This window comes from Nicotiana sylvestris, chromosome 7, assembly GCF_000393655.2.
Source record: "Nicotiana sylvestris chromosome 7, ASM39365v2, whole genome shotgun sequence".
In the NCBI taxonomy this organism is placed as follows: domain Eukaryota; kingdom Viridiplantae; phylum Streptophyta; class Magnoliopsida; order Solanales; family Solanaceae; genus Nicotiana; species Nicotiana sylvestris.
Genome location: NC_091063.1, coordinates 91,232,598 through 91,245,975, shown reverse-complemented (window position 1 = coordinate 91,245,975; position 13,378 = coordinate 91,232,598). Strand labels below are relative to the sequence as shown.

The following is a 13,378-nucleotide window of genomic DNA, read 5'->3' as shown; positions in this document are numbered from 1 at the left end:
GCAGCTTTCGCAACCAAGAAGAGATGAACCAAGTGTGATTTTCAACAAGATTGCAACGGATTTTGAATGAACTAGATCATCAATAGATGAAACGTTCCCCAGAATATTTTCAGTGCTTCTTTTATGCTTGAACCATTAAATTCAAAACCAAGACGAGTCACACACGTATTGACCTTCAAATTTCAGCAAGTAAAACCGACCCAAGTGCGAACAAATTGGGCGCTATCACCAAGTAGAAGGAAAAATTCAAGAACAAGACATTATGTATTTGATCTCATTTGAACCTAAAAGCACACATGTTTTTATCTAGTTATCAGAAATTAAATAAAACAAACTAACATGAAACTCTAACAAACAGCAAAGTTGTTACACTAATCACAAATCAATAAAGCAATTAGAGAACTGCAAAAATAGCGTGTAACCATCATACAACTCGATAATACACCCTCACATCTTCCCTCGAACCAGCTTCTATCAACTTTCAAATGAAACTAAAATTCTCCACTCCACAGGCTCCTATCATATTCCAATTTACTATTATTTTAGAATAAATGGAATTTAAAGAGAAAGATATGAACCTGAATGTGAAAAGAAAACTTTCAATTAATTCTGTTTGGAAGCGAATACACTTTGAGGCAGCAACCGAAGCTTGAAAAAAGAGGGAAATACCAAACAAATTCCAACAACACGAACTGAGAGAGCGATTCTGGACCTCGACGGTGATGAACTCGAGCAACTCAGCACAAACCAGTTCAATCCATTTGAAAGTATAAATCGAGTGGAAAAAAACTTCTTCTATAATTTGATTTTGAAATAAAACTCAAGATCATATTAACTAATTTTCTTCATCTTTGTTTCACCTCTTTGAACTAACAGAGAAATAGAAAAAGGAAAAAAAATTCTCCAAAAATATACCTCATTCAAATAGAAATCCAAAACCAGAAATGAAGCTCCATATTCTTGAAGTTTTCTGATTTTAGAAGTAAAATCTCGAACTGAACAAGAAAACTCAAACCTTCACCATCTTTCTCTGGAATCGAAAACTCAAAAAAAAAACTAAAATCCAAAAATCCCTCACCACTTTTCCCGACCCCCCTTCTGAAAATAACTTCTCCTTTATATATTCTTCAGGCTTCTCGACCCTTCTCCCTTTATCCCCCAAAAAAACCTCCAAAACAAAAATCCCCCACTCCCAATCCGATTTTTTACCCTTTTTCTGATGGAAAAAGGGAAAAATTGAGGGAGTAGATTGACTTGAATCCAATCTAACGTTCCCCATTTTTCCTCATTTCCATCTGGAGGGCAAAAATCCGAAGATAATCCAAGAGAACATGTGAGGGAGAGGGAATCTGTCAGAAACGGTTATGTTGTGGCAAGAGGAGAGAAGGTAAAACGCGCGATGCGAGTTTGGATTTCACTCGCCTGAATTTTGGTGATTTTTGGGAACAGATTTGGTTGTGTGGAGAAGAAGAACAGCGCTGCGCTGATGGGTCTTGGAGATTAGGGTTCTGGGTATCTTTTGTTTTTGTGCTTATATTTTAGGGATGGGTCAGGTTTGGGCATGCAGGTTGGGGCGGGTTAGGTCCTGGGCTAGGCGGATGAGTGGATTAAATTAAGCCTTAGTATTTAGGCGAAAATCAACAACCCTAACTCTCTTTTCCTCTCCTCTTCATTTGTTTTTCTTTTCCCTTTTTAATTAAAAAAACTAAATTAGACTCTTAAATTAAACCAATCCGTAAAATTAATTTAATTACCTACTAAGATATTTATGAAAGTTAATTACTCCTAAATTAAAAGAAGAAATTACCGATTTAATATTAAAAGGCTAAAATGCAAAAAAATGAGTCATTTTTGTGATTTTTCGTTTTTATAAAAGAACAACTTTACTAATTAACCTAAAAATATAAAAATAAATCCTAAGTGCAAATGCATGGTATTTTTGGTATTTTTATTTGATTTAAATAAAATAAACATGCACATACAAATGCAAACAATTAACAAAAATCCTATGAAAAATCTACAACAATTGCAAATAATGGGAAAACATTATTTTTTTGAATTTATTGGAGTAATTTGTATAGGGCAAAAATCACGTGCTCACAGCTGCCCCTCTTTGCTCGGAAACATGAAGAGTTTTCGTGCAAAGATAAAGTGAGCAGATACGAGCTATTTTTGCCCGTTTGAATACTACGTGGGAAGTATTTTTGAAGCTGTGATCGCACCCTTCTTCCGAAGTTGCCTACATATCCTTGGCTATAAAGGAATTAGGTCGGTGTAGTTCGGAAAGTTTCGGCAGCTGGGACTACCATGAAGCTGTGATTTCACTGTTACTGCTACTGCTACTTCTTACTGAACTCCTTATTACACCAAGACAAAATAAAAGGAACTAGCCTCAACTATGATCTATGAATTACAAGAATCATATCCATATCTTCAAACTTGATCTTGCAATTTCCGCTGCTCTGTTGACTTGTACTCTCCCGGTGAGATTCCTTTGTTGCTGTCTTGAATTGTATTCTGAGGTGCTTTCCCTTTGTTGTTCAGGATGGCACCTGATTGTTGAACTTGAATCATCTTCCTTCAAACATTGTTGCTTTCCATTGGTTCTTCCAGGTTGACTTCTGATTACCAACACTTGAACTATTGTTTCCCTTCGTTCTCCAGGCGGGCTCCTGCTTACCAACACTCGAATTGCCGCTTCCCTTCGTTCTTCAGGTGGGATCCTGATTACCAACACGTGAATTGCTGCTTCCCTTCGTTCTCCAGGCAGGCTCTTGATTACCAACACTTGAACTGCTTCCCTTCGTTCTTCAGGTGGGCTCTTGATTGCTGAACTCATTTGAACCTTGCTGCTTCCCTTCGTTCTCCAGGCGGGCTCCTGATTACCAACACCTGAATTGCTTCCCTTCATTCTTCAGGTGGGCTCCTGATTACCAACACTTGAGTTGTTGCTTCCCTTTGTTCTCCAGGCGGGCTCCTGATTATTGAACTCATTTGAACCTTGCTGCTTCCCTTCATTCTCCAGTCGGGCTCCTGATTACCAACACTTGAATTACTTCTTCCCTTCGTTCTCCAGGCAGGCTCCTGATTGCTGAACTCATTTGAACCTTGCTACTTACCTTTGTTCTCCATGCGGGCTCCTGATTGCTATCTTACTTTGAATATTGATGCTTCCTTTCGTTCTTCAGGTGGGCTCCTAATTGCTGTCTCCTTTGAACCTTACTGCTTCCCTTCGTTCTCCAGGCGGACTCCTAATTACCAACACTTGTGCTGACTCCTCTGAAACTGCTGCCTGTGAACCTGACCAAAACAAACAAAACAAAAGAAATTTTTCTGCCACAGTTTGATATCGGGAACATCTGTGAGTGTTGATCGAATTATAGTATCCAAAAGCTCTAAGAATTTAAAAGTTAAATCTCATTATCCAAGAGGGTCCTGAAAATCAAGTCTTATCTTAAGAGTGATAACTTTAGGGCTAAATTATACTTCCCTATAGCAGAACTTGCGCTAAATCTTGTTATCTAATGGAGATCTTAAAACTAATTCCCATTACTCAGGAGGGTCCTGAAAATTTAAGTTAAATCCTATCCTAAGAATGAAAACTTTGAAACCGTCTTATATTTCCTCAAAGTAAAGCTTATGCTAGATCTTGTTACTCATGAATGTCTTGAAATTTAATGAAGTCCCATTATTCAGGAGGGTCCTAAAAATTTTAAATTAAGTCCCATTATCTAGAAGGGTCCTGAAAATCCGAGAACGAACTTACCTGAACCGCGCTCTCTTCCTGGAGGATCTCTGTAGATCGAACAAAATTCCTTGCCCCTGAACCACGCTTTTCCTCATGGAGGGTTCCTGTAGATCGAACAAATTTTTCTTTCCCCTTCTCAAACCGCCTTTGTGCTGACAAAATTTGGCACGACACTTGAAAAAATTCAAACTTTCAAGCTTTGATTTGGACACAATTTTCGTCCCTGTTTCAAACAAAGAAAACTTGTGAGTTTATAAATATGGTGGTTGGTTTGTGGCCTTGACTTTGAGGTCTATTGCTCCTTCACTTCCCATGATAACTTTGATTTCCACTCGAAAGACCTTGCTTGTTTATTGACTAACTACTTTCTCTGTCACCCTTAACACGAAAAATACCTCTGATCCGTTCAAACCCAATACCATTCATCTGTTGCATTGTTCTCTTGCATTGACATGTACTGAACCTTTGTGTTTTACATGAATCCCAAAGCACATCAATTGCCATCCACTCAGTGCGCATGTTGTTCTTTTTTTACTTAAAACACTAGCCTCTGCCTTGAGGTCTATTGCTCCTTCACTTTCTATGATAACTTTGATTTCCTCTTGGAAGACCTTGCTTGTCACTGGTTAACCACTTTCTTTGTCAATATTATCACAGAAAATACCTTTGATCTGTTCCAACCCAACACCCTCTATCTGTTGCATTGTTCATGAAGTGACATATACTGATCCTTTGTATTTCACATGAATCTCAAAGCATGTTGATTGTTACCAACTCAGTGTGATTGTTGTTCTTTCCTGACTTATGACACTTTGATGTGCATAGCCAAATCCCGTTTTGTGCAATTGGAAAGCTGGTGGCAAATTTTGTAGTCATTTCTTACTTGTTCTAGCCAAACAGACTCAAGAAGAGAAAGTAAACAAGACAAAAGGAACATAGTAAAGGACAATGGAAAGGGATGATTCCTAACAAGAAACTACTGTCACACCCCTTTTCTACCCCTTAAAATAATAATAATATGTGTATGGTCCAAAGAGTTTTTCCAATTAAAGTGACAAAATTTGAATAGGGATTATTTTATTGTTTAGAGTCGCCCTTAGAATTGATTTTTTCGGTGTTCCAAGTCACTATTTATTTGGATCCCTAGTCAAAGGAAGGTTTGACTCTATTTTAATCGGTCCGCAAAAACAAAGTTCGGGTAAGGAATTCTGTTGACCGGGGAGAAGGTATAAGGCATTCCCCGAGTCTCGTGGTTCTAGAACGGTCGCTTTATTGACTTAAACTTGGCTTGAATTAATTTTGGACAAACTGTGATTTATATTATTTTCATGTTTTACTTATCCTCTTTTATCTCTCTATTATTAGAAAAAATTAAAGAATATTTTTGAATAATAAGATGTCATAACCACACTACGCAAGCGAATGCGTGATCGATGAAATTTATTATTTAGTCATAACGGCGATACGCAAGCGAATCCGCAGTCATGACAGACGATTGTTAGCACGTTATTTACTTTTGAAAAATTGCTGCAATTGTGTTGGAGGAAACATTAACTCTCTTTTTCAGAAAATTTATTAAATGTCACTACCACGCTACGCAAGTGAATCCGTGATTATGACAAAAGATTTATAAATTAATTAAAACTATTGAATATGACATGAAATTGATGAATTAACTTATTAAAAGCGCACCGTGAAGTTAAAGCGCACCTACTATTTTCCTAACGTTTAAATTAATTAAAGGGAAACTAGTTAATTAAAATAGTAGAAAAATCTGATATTATTATTATTTTTTCGAGCTTTATAGTTGGGAAAAATTATGCAAATAAATGTTGGACCAACTTTATCTATTTTAAAAGAAATGAGCCAACTTCTTGTTAAAAAAAATGGGCCAGCTTGTATGAAGCTTTTGGGCTGCTGGAATTTATTATTAAAATGGGTCAAGAAATGAATATCAATTGGCCCAATGCTATATAGAAGAAAAGGGGTAATTTTGTTGTTTAAAGGTAAATGGGCCAACTTTTATCTTTGATTCAATAAGGCCCAAAGTTGTTACAATCTTAGCTCTTTACTTAGTTTGAGTTCATGACCATTAACTACATAGTCACAATTGTATAAACGCTCACTTTGCAAAAATAGCCATTTTTGCAAATCCGGCAAAATGGCCAGATTCACAAAGATATTATCACAGCATTCCTAGAAGCATATGTTGGCAGTGAAATTTCAGCAACTAAAACGAACTCATGCTATGCGTTATACACCTAAAGTCATTCATGTCATACTTAGCATTGTTACTCGGATATAATAGCTTGAAAACATGCTTAAAAAATCCATAAACGACTTACATATCACATTCAAAAACTTACAACTCAATATTCAAGTATTATGAAAGACTATATTCACATTATCACATGCTTGATACATAACAATAACATACAAGCTCTTTTGTTGTCAAACTATTCATCACATCAAACACATTTAAATGGTGCAGCATGTTCAAGTCGTTCCCATTGCTGAAAATACGTACATTACGAGTCTTAAAGGATTACCTGGTAGCAAAAGAATAAATAGTAGTTCAGCAACTAAAGCAGCATAAAACCAGCAGCAAAACAGCAGCAAAATCAACAGCAAATCCGTGTTAAAACAACCCGAAAACTTAGAGAGGGAACCCAAAAACGAACTCTAAAGAGGACTTATACTTTTTTAAAAGTTTGCACTCTAAGATTCACTCCCAAAGCTCACCATTTCAGCTTACTTTTCATGTGTTCAACTGCTGAATTTTTTTTTGTTTTTGTGACAAAGCAATTATAAAAAATTCCTCCTGGAAGTGTGATGGAGTCCCCCCAAAGTGAGGAAATGGCAGCCCTTAAATAGGTAAATTAGGACAGATTTTGGTTCACCAAATGTCTGTCCGACAAAAACTGACATTGTGTGCTAAACACTGTTCAAAATCTGTCCAAAGGTCAAAGGAAATCTACTATGTCAGAAACAAAGAAAAAAAAATATCATTTCAGCCACCTTAACTAGTAAAAGTAAGCTACTAGCACCCTATTTTGTGATAAAATAACATAAACTTCAGATTTTAACAATATCAATATCACCCTGTTGATTCAAACTAAACCAAGTATTAAAACATGTAATTAAACTTCACATATGTATTATGAACCAATCGTAAGCAAACAAAAATTAATTATTAAAGCCAAACGAAATGGACGCTATCGCTGGAGCGATTTAATAAAACCAACTAGACAAACATAATCAAAAATGGATTAAATGAAGAAACAAGATAGAAACTAACTTTAACTATTAAAAAAATCAAAAAAATAATAATGGGGCAGGATTACGATTTTACCATATACTCTCAAGCATTTCCTCACTACCTCACTTTAATCAACACAAAGTTATTTTACTACTTCAACAAGTGCAAAAACAGAAAATTTAACATTCCAAAACTTCAAAAACTAATGCTAAAATAATTAATAATAAAAAATAAAATCTGAAAAATAAAAATAAAAATCAGCCATGAAAAAGAATAGGATTTTACCATTTTACAATTCAAGTGGCCGAAAAAATGGTGGTATGCCAAAAGAATGTGTTCGGGGAGGTCGCCGAAATTTGGCCGGATTTTGGTCACCGAATTTTCAGGGTGAAATTGGCATCAATAGCTAGGTCTTGAGGAGCTCTATCCATTGATGTAGGTATTGTGGGTGGTAGTGGTTGGAGCTTCAATAATTTGGGCAAAAAAGTGACGGGAAAGTTTCCTAGATCTAAGATTCAAGGAGTTTGAGGGATTTTTGAAGGATTTGGTTTGGAGATATGGAAAGAGGAAGTTGTGGAGATTACATGGTGTGAATTTGGAGGTGTTTGGAGGTGGTCCGCCGGCGGCGGTGGGGCAGCGGCAGCAGCTTGGGGGGAGAGAGAAGAGAGAGTGATGAGAGGGAAAGAAGATAGAGGAAATAATGGGGAAATTGGGCAAATTTTTGGGGATTTTAGGCTTTAAATACCTAGGATGAAGATCAAACTAGGACCGTTGGATTAAATCAAGATGGGTGGATGAGATTGAATCTTATCACTTAACCAAAACAACGTAGTTTCAAGACAAAACTACGCCGTTTTAAGCTCTTCTTGGAAGCCCCCTTTTGGACCGAGTTTGGGCTCTTTGGGCTCAAATTTTGGGCCAATTTTGGCACAATTTTAATTAAATTACACTAGCCCAAACCCTGCCCCATTTATCAAACCATTACTCAACTCTTAAAACCTATACATACACAAATAAGAACAAACACACACACATACACACATACATATTATATATATATATATATATATATATAAGGCGAAAATTAGGCATTTACAACTACAAAGTGGAAACTTATCAGATGGGGATACCAACTCTAATGACCATGACATGCGCCTTTGGATAAAGTGGCCTAATCTGTCAAACAAGTCTGATGTTCAACTCTTGTTATACCCCCTAAGCCGTGAAACTGGGCTTCAATGCTCCGATTATCCAATCCGATTCCCGATCCTTATTCGACTTGTAGTGCCCGAAGGGTTTTCACTATCACACCTCTCTCATTTTGTTATTTTTCTCGACTCACCGTCGCCTTATGGTGCCTGTGAAGGTATTCACCAATAAGACTCTCTCATTTTGTTCTTTTCTTCTTAATTCCTCCGATTCTTCTGATGACAAGGCACTACCCATAGTAAAACATCATATACCCTTGGCATGCCTAAACTCAGCACTCTCAAAGGTTATCTGGGAGGTCTTTTTTGGACTGTAATGTGACTTTTGGATAGGTTAGAAAGAAAGGGTATTATAAAGGCTCAAAATAACTAAGACAACAGGTTAATTTATTTACAACTTTTGAAATCCATTCTAAAACTTTTGCCCCAATTTCTAAAACAAGGGAATTTGATCTATTTTTCCCTCTTTCTCTTTTCTTTTTTGGAATTTTCCACTCTCGACTTCGTGGGATTATGAAATATTTTATTTGGTATGAACAAATCGTGAGGCTGCCTACGTATCTTGTGGTGACAAGAATAAAGTCAAATGTAATTCACAAGACTACTTTGTTACTATTTACCTTTTTCTTTTTCTTTTTTCTTTTTTTTTTCTCTTTTCTCTTTTTTTCTTTTTCTTTTTTTTCCTTTATCTCTATTTTTCTCTTCTTTTTTTGAATTTTTCTTTTGGAATGAACTTTCTAAAATAAACCTATGGGGATATGAAATTTTTTTTCTTTTTTTTCGTATGACTTTAACTTAATTCCAAAAGAGGGGAGGTCAAAGAAATCAGTACAAGATCAAAAGGGATACCAAATGGTATAAGTGTTTGGGTAGCTGAAAGAGGGTATCCCAATCCCTGAAAATGTCAAGTACAATATATGCAACTTGAAATGAAAAAGGAATAACACGCACAACGTTTCTTTTACAGCTTTGGCATTGATATCAGTGATATGCTTTCCACTTTTTCTAGTGCCTTGTCAAGTACAGAACCCTCATTGGGTGATCCCCTATTCACAATGGATATCCTCCGTCAATTCAGAGACAACTTTCTTGACTTTATCTTGTAACTTGAGATGCACTTGAACTCGAAGTTGTTTGCTTCAAACTGTCTGGGATGCACTCTCCTTTAACGAATTCTTGCCACCCCATTAACTTTCTCAATTATCTGCCCCAGTTTCATATGGTTCGGGCCTCAAATGATCTCAAAATGTGCAAATCTGTACTTATTTACCTCAAGTGTTCCCATCATCTTCAAAATTATTTCATTGTTTCATGATTAAACTAAATTTTAAGACTAGGCCTAGAATTATGCGTGCATGTCATGTCACAAGAGCCAGCATGAAAAGAACTGTAAAAGGAAAAAAAACTAAACAAAAATGACTAGAAATAACAGAAAATAGAAAAATTGCATTAGATAGACGGTGAAAGGGTTTGAACAACAAGACAAGTAAAATAAACTGGGGTACGACCCTGGAACAAACCTAGATAATGCTAAATGAGTTTCTACGACTAAACTAACTAGGCAAAATAAAAGGATAGAGGGATTTGAGAGTCACAAGATAGTATCCAGATTACAACCCTGAAATAAACCGGACAACAGAAATGACAACAAAATAAACCACCAATACTCCTCCCTGGCTAATCAAGAAAGGAGCATCTTTCCAATCACCAAGTTCAATATTTTAGCCACTGAATTCTGCATCAACAATACTAGGACCTTCACAAGTCTTCATCACATTGTTCTTAACAAATTGCTTTTGGGTTCCCTTTGCCTGCTCGTTCTTAAGATCAACCTCTGATAGTGCTGAAGGCTTTGTAGCGCGTGGACCTCCGAGGATCTCAGAAGAATTCTCATATTCCTTTTCAAAACAAACCATACTCACCATATGCGTCTCATTACGAACAAGCGATGGACTTTGGCTAGTGTCTGCTATATCTGGATTTTGCACGACAATGTCACCTGCATCAATAAGCTTCTAAATTATATTTTTCAGGTGCCAACACTTTTCTGTACTGTGACCCGGGGCATCGGAGCAATATGCGCACCTTTGAAAAAAATCAAACTTCTTTGGCAGAGCATTTTTATCTAAATCGGCTTCAACATGTCCAATTACCTCAACCTGTGGAACAAACTGCCATATGATTCTCCAATAAGGGTGAAAGCCTTTTCTTTTTTCAGCAATTTTTTCAGTTTGTATTCTGGCCTCGGTTGGAACCTTTTGCGGGCAGGTGGCTGATATGCTTGAGGAGGTAATACATTTGGGGAAATGGTGCGGGCCATCGCGGGCCTCGTAGGTGTGGAGCATATGGTGGTGCATTGTGGATAGGGTACTAGGAAAGTCATGTACGACTTTGGGGGTTACGTGGAGAGAAGTAGCATTGGGGAGGATCATCTGGTGCACAAGGAGATCCATGGGGTCGATGTCGAGGCTGAAAGCGTTGAGCAGGAATGCCCAGCGGATCATCTTTTCTATTTCTCTTTCTTCCACCCGAACTTACTGAGATGTTTTGAATGTCTTCCTCGGTATCTTTCAATGACAAATAACTCATGATTTTGCCTGACTTGATTCCTTTTTCTACCATCTCCCCCATTTTTAATACATCATTGAAGGGTTTACCCAAGGTCGGAATCAAATGACTGAAGTAGGTGGGCCCCTGAGCTTGTAGGAAAAGCTCAACCATTACTTCTTCACCAATCGGGGGGCTGACTCGAGCAGCTTGCTCCCTCCATCTGAGCCCAAACTCCCTAAAGCTGTCCTCCGACTTCTTTTCCATTTTAGATAGGGAGGAACGATCTGGGGTAATGCTTAATTTGTATTGAAAATGTCGAACAAAATCTTGAGCCATGTCGCCTAATGTATGCCACTTACCAATATCTTGATGATTATGCCATTCCAAAGCTACCCCATTCAAGCTCTCACTGAAATACGCTATCAGCAACTCATCCTTCCCGCCAACACTTCTCATTTCACTGCAATAACCCCTCAGATGGGCTACTGGATCTCCACGCTCATCGTACAAATCAATCTTTGGCATCTTAAACCCTTTCAGCTTTCTGGATATTTCATCTTGCTCTACTGTCTTAGTAGGCTTTGCAGTCTCACCGGAAGGCTCAAAATGAGGAGCGTAAGGGTCTGGACCCGAGACCTTGAAAATTGGTTCTGGAGCATAGTGTTGGGCATCAGGGATTTTGAACACAGTCTCGCTAGAGGATCGAGGCAAGGTAGCAGGTGGATGAGCTACAATAACATGAGTGGTCAAAGGAGCAGGATATGAGGTGGTTCTGGGGGTGGAGTGCGAAAAGGTTGTGGGAAGATATCCTGGACTTATGATAATGGCGGAATAGTGACAAAGCTTTCAGTGTTGTTAGTGGGAACTGATGGTAGAGGATGCCCAATAATCCAGGCTTGGTATATTTCGGCCATCTGTCCTTTCAACCTTAAGACCTCTTCTTTCAACTCAGATTCCGATTCACCAATTTTCTTAAACGGATCAGTAACACCCGTGTTCAAGTCTTTGCTAGTCATGGCTACCTTGATCTTTGACCTTGTGTTGTATGGATGAGTTACTTAAAAATCACAAACCAACCACCTTTCTGCTCAATGGAGATAACAAAAAGAATGAAATGGGGTCATCCTGTTAGCATTAGGGCATTTAACAGCTAAAAATATTACATTGCGTGCAATGCACCTAGCAACAATTAACGATTCTAGAATGACTTAGGGGGTCACTTGGCATCATCCCACTTTTGTTCCCTTCAATCTTCTCTTTCTTTTCTTTTCTAGCACTTCTTGGCTTGCTCATTTCTTTCCTTTCTTTTTTCTTACTGACTGTCACTCTTTTCTTTCCTCTCATTTCTCATGTCCCACAATTTTATCCTCTTTTTGTCTTTTCTCTTTTTTTCTTTTTTTCCTTTTTCTTTTCATAAAATAAAATTAAAAAAAATGATTCGATCGAACCCTATGTAGGTTGCCTACATATCATGACGCCGCATGAATTAGATCTTTGCGTAGTTCGGAAAAAGTAATGGATAAATTAAACTAAAAAAATAAAAGTATTTTTGGATTATTCATTTACAACTTTTTTTTTTATTTTTCAAAACAAAAATAGGAAATATGATAATGAGAAACTCAACTCAACTATACTACGACAAACTTCGACACCAACTAAAAGATTATTGCTACTGGACATAACTATAAAGTACAAGACATCATAAAAAAAAAAGAAACAGACTCAAAATAAAAAATTTCTCCTTAAGTAACTCTTGGATGCAATGGTCCTGACCAGACGGTCCTGGGATGTTTGTCATGCTCAAACTCCGGTAAGTAGATTCACACCTACATAAGAAACTAAAGCCAAATAGAGTTAAGGATTTAGAACATTATATGAGACAATAACACTCCCTATTGGACACATGCAAGACATGATTATGCAAAATAGCTTATGTGGCCAAAAGGCGGCAAGAAGTGCAAACTCAACAAAGGTGACCTCTAAGACATGGAAAAATTACTTTTGCAGAAATAACCGATTTTGTAGAAATGGCCAATGTGGCCAAAAGATGGCTAAGCATGCAAATGCAACAGAATGGACCTTATACAGAGAGAACATCTTGTTGTGGACTTAGAACTCTAAAGCATGGGCTAATTGAACCAATTTTGCGAAAATAACCCTACTTTGCAGAACGGCCTATGTGGCTAAAAGCGGCTGGACATGCAATTTTGATAAGGATGGACCTCTAAAGTAAAGAGACACCTAATTGTGGATTCAAGACTCTCTAGACAATTAAACAAACCACTTTGCAAAAATAGCCATATTTTGCAGAATGACCATTGTGGCCAAAAGTGGCTAGACATGCAAGATTTGGCTAGACCCCGCGAAGCAAAGAACCTAAGACTCACTAGGAATACCGGACCCTATGTGGGTTGCCTACGTATCACGCCCCGAAAGACGAGAATCAGGTATGTGTAGTTCGAGCAGATTGGATACGGGCAAGAATTAAAAAAACAACTAATTTAGAGAAAATATGTTTTTTTTTTTGTTTTTCTTTTTGAAAAATGATGAAACATGTAAACTCTTTTTGGATTTTATTTTCTTTTTTCCTTTTTTGATTTTCTGAATTTCGAA

At 37.3% G+C, this 13,378-nt stretch overlaps 1 long non-coding RNA gene across 1 annotated transcript; it reads right to left on the bottom strand.

Annotated features, from left to right (window-relative positions):
• Nucleotides 1-6,053: 6,053 nt before the first annotated feature.
• LOC138874173 (uncharacterized) lies at nucleotides 6,054-7,685 on the bottom strand. The gene is made up of 2 exons (XR_011401204.1): nucleotides 7,293-7,685; nucleotides 6,054-6,297 (listed from the first exon to the last, which is right to left on the bottom strand). It is a non-coding gene; the product is annotated as an uncharacterized lncRNA (long non-coding RNA).
• Between the last annotated feature and the right edge of the window lie 5,693 nt (nucleotides 7,686-13,378).